Below are 4,219 nucleotides of genomic sequence, written 5' to 3'. Positions count from 1 at the left end.
CTCAATTCATTTCACTTTGAAATCGAGTTTCAACTCTTTTCAGCCCTGGCTTTAGAAATCTCATTTCTCAAATCATCTCAGGCTCATAAGCCGAATTTACTCAAAGTGAGTTCCCTTTTTAAAACAAAGCCACTCTTGGCATTCTCTTTCCAAAACTTCCAAAACCATGGCAAGTTAAGGATTTGTTTCACAGTATTCAAAATCATCCATCCAACGATGGGATTTTATAACAAAAGTTTTTCGGCAGAGTCCCAAGTCTTTAGGGAAGGTCATCTTACATCAATTCTTTAAAATTCATTGAAACTCTTAAAATCATAGATTCTCGGTTCAAGTAAATAAAACTGAATTTATTATGAAACTGAACCATACGAAATCACAAGTTCCAACCCGGTCCAAAAATCAACTCATTTGAAACGGAACCGGTTTATTTGAATCAAACCGCTTTCAGATTTCTTTTTGGAACCCATTTTTCCAACTCTTTTAAAATGCCTCAAACTTGATTACTCAATCAAAAATCTAGGTTCCTTTAAAATCACTAAAAAAACTCCTTTTTATATTGAAATCGATATTATAGCATCATTCTTTCCTTCAGTGATTCAAACGGTAACCATAGTTCAGTTCTAAATAAACCGAACTCGACGTATAAGGTTCATCAAATAAATTAAGCTGGAAAGCATAATTATCCTCTTAATAAATCAAATAATACAATTTCTCAAATCCAAATCTTTTAAATAACCTTTCAAACAAGACTTAGATTTTATAGAAATTTCGGCAGCACCTCCCCTAAAACTTGGACTTTTGCCACCCGGTTCGGGTCCCAACTAAACCGTTTTCTCATTCCTTTTCAACAGCTCAAACCAGAAATCAATTCAACAGCAAGCTAAATCCAACAGTTGCCTCAGTGGCATATCTCAAGAAAACCATTTCAAAATCAACTCAATATCAACCAATTTAACTCATTTCCAAATCTTTAAAGAATCGGTTCACTAACAAATCATTTATCAAAACCAAATTAATTAAAGTAACCCAGGCTGGATTTCAAGAGTATTCTATCTTTCACATCATCAAATAATTGACTCAATTCAAACCAATCCTCAACGGATTAAACTCATTTCAAATATTTAAAGAATCAACTCCAAACATTACATTTCACAAGCCACACAACAATTCAGCCAAGCCAACATCCATAATTGTTCGAGTCAATCAAATAATACATAAGGCAGATACAATCACTAATTACACCATATCTCACATCAGTACCCATATGTAATAATTCCAACAATAAACTGTAGTTTTTGGAAAGCGCCCCTACCTTAGAACGCAATTCCATAACCCAAAAACGTCACAGGAACCTCCTCTCCTAAACCGGGATCACCAACAACCGCAACCTCGGCTCCAAGCTACTCCCGCGGTAACCATAGCAACACTAATCGCAGCATATAACAATCAGGAATGACCCCACGTTACCAAAACTCATATTCATTAATCAAACACAACCGAATACTAACGCGAGGCTTTTCGAAACATAAATTACTTACTGAGCTAGCGAAACGAAGCAGCCGCGAACTTCGAGCACGACACGCAAGCATCGATATACAACCCTGTGACAAATAACGCTACAACGCCTCAGCCGAAATTATTAGAACAGCGACAAAAGGCTCCTCGAACCAAAACGCTTACCAAGACTGAGGGAGAATGGCTGAACCGAATAACGACGGTCTCCGAACCGGTTTGGCGGCAGCCCGGCAGCCACCTCAAGCGGCAGCAGGGACCTGAACAACATGTAGCGACAATGAAGTTCCCAGAAGCTCAATAGAAAGGAGAATCAACTTAAAACCCTTACCATCATAATTTTCCGGCGACGGCAGTGGCATTTTCCGGCTGCCAGGCACGGCGGCGCGACTGATTTCTCCCCCGGGAACGGCTGTGACAGAACCAGCGTCTCCTTCTTCCGTTCACAATCCCAGCGGCAGCCACAGTGGTGGTTCTGGGCAGCTCTAGCGGCAGTGGGCTCCGGCAACTTGCATAATCCCGAGGCAGAAGCAGACAGCAACTCCGGTGGTCTTCTCTTGTGACGACACCAGCCACCACGGGGACGGCGGCGGTGAAACCCCAACAGTGGAGGCGGCAAGGCCGACTCAACTGAAGCAAAGCGCGACACACCTCTCCCCTGATCTCTCGCTCCCTCCTCTAACCACGGTTCACGGCGGCGATAGCAGCGGCGCGAACATCGGCAACCACCGTGGCTGGGAGCAGCTCCTTCAACGGCGAGGAACAAGGACCCAACGGCGACTGCAATCGGTGGCTCTTCCCCCCTTCGCGGCCCTCTTCTCCATCGGTCTCTCTCTTTGTTTCGTGCGGTGTTGGCAGAAGCTCGATGGGACCGCGGCGGCGCAAGATTGGCGGCGGCGATGCGTGGCAGGTTCGGCGGCTTGGTGGGGACACGCAGCTGGCGGCAGTGAGGATGAGCGGCGGTGACCAGCTGAGCGGCGGCTTCCTTACTCTCCTCTGCAGCAACTCAACCTCTCTCTCTCTTTCTGCTTTCGTTCCTTTCTTTCATGGAAAGGGAAAAAGGAAGATCATGTGCTGCTGCTGCTTGGTTGAACGAGAAGGGAACCGGGTCATGGTAACGGGTTACTGGGTTAGGGTTTCCTTATTTTGAAAATTAGGGTTAGGAGTAAATTGGTAATTTCACATAAAATTGAGAATAATATAATGATTGAAACCCCAAATTAAATCCAACACTAATTGTATGTAGAGAATACTATTTGCTCATCAATTTCACAAATTATTTTCCGTAAAATGCCCAAATCAAAATAATTAGAGATAATATAATTAAACTCTTTATTTTTCAAAGTAGCAGTACTATCATTTAAAATATTAATTATTTAATCCAAATCATATAAAAATCCTTATTATTTCACAACTACCAACTATATGATTTAAATATAGAAAATAATCCGATAATTATAGAATTGGATAATAATTGTAACTTATCTCAAACTCAATAAATCAAAACTTGCCTTAATTATCTTTAATAAAATAATCTCTGAAATTAAGGCTATAAATAGCTATATGATTTGAGACTTGATCATAATAAGACTTTTCAAAAGTTCTGGGTCTTACATATCTAACTACTGGCACGCTTTAAAAGCGTAGCCATATCGTCTCACATAAGGTGACGCTTAAAAGCATGGAAATAGATAAAAGCGTGGCGACAAAAAAAGCGTGGCCATAGGTCACCAAAAGCGTGGCGATAGAGCAACCGGCATACTAGCAGACGTGACCCTTTCAATAGCGTGCTGGTTGCTCAAAAAGCGTAGCAAAAAGCTATCGCTATGCTTTTTCCCACTTTTCGCCATGCTTTAAAAGCGTAGCAAAATTATGGTTTTCTTGTAGTGTACTATGGTGCTATGTACACATGTTCTAAATATTTTCATTAAGTTGTGAGGTATACCAATTATGATGATTCTTTAATTATAAGTGTAACACCCTACCATACAGAGACTTATGCTTAAGTCATAATTCAGAGATGGCAAGGTATTACGACCTCTAAAACAAAAATTTAGTACGTATAGTAGTATGAATGATTGATTATAACTAGGAGCCTTGTAGAAAAAGAAAGGATAAACAAAAACCGCAACTCGAAAGCGCAACACTCCGATCACTAACACAACGAGCAAAGGATAAGCTAACGCAAGATCATATATATAAAGAGTATCAAAAACAGGAATATCAAGACTCAAAATTCGGCTGCGAAGGTAACCGGTTCGAGCATAGCAATATATACATATAATAAAATAAGGAAAACCCCAAGGAAAACCCAAAGGGACATAAATACCGAAAACCTAATCTCCAAAATCCCCTCTAGAAGGAGTCATCACAGTTTGTATTATTTAATGGAGATAAAAAGTATCTAAACAAGATATATAAACCAAAACAGAGCCCCGAGAACAAAGATCTTCGCTAATCCGGAAGTCTCCAGCATGCCTCAGCGAGAAACCTCACGCCCTGCATCTGAAAACCACAAAATCCGCATGGGTGAGAACCAGAGGTCCCCAGCACGGTAACAGCTTCCACATATATAATACATAATAATAGAGAAAAGCCGAAGGCAATCCTAGAACTTCCTCCAGAAAATATCAAAGCTTATAAACAAGCTAAACCGTAAGAGGGTATCTGACTAAAGATTCTTCAGTCTAACTAATACTTCCCTTTC

Source organism: Arachis ipaensis, chromosome B09 (genome assembly GCF_000816755.2).
Source record: "Arachis ipaensis cultivar K30076 chromosome B09, Araip1.1, whole genome shotgun sequence".
Taxonomy (NCBI): Eukaryota; Viridiplantae; Streptophyta; class Magnoliopsida; order Fabales; family Fabaceae; genus Arachis; species Arachis ipaensis.
Note: the sequence above shows the minus strand (reverse complement) of the source record.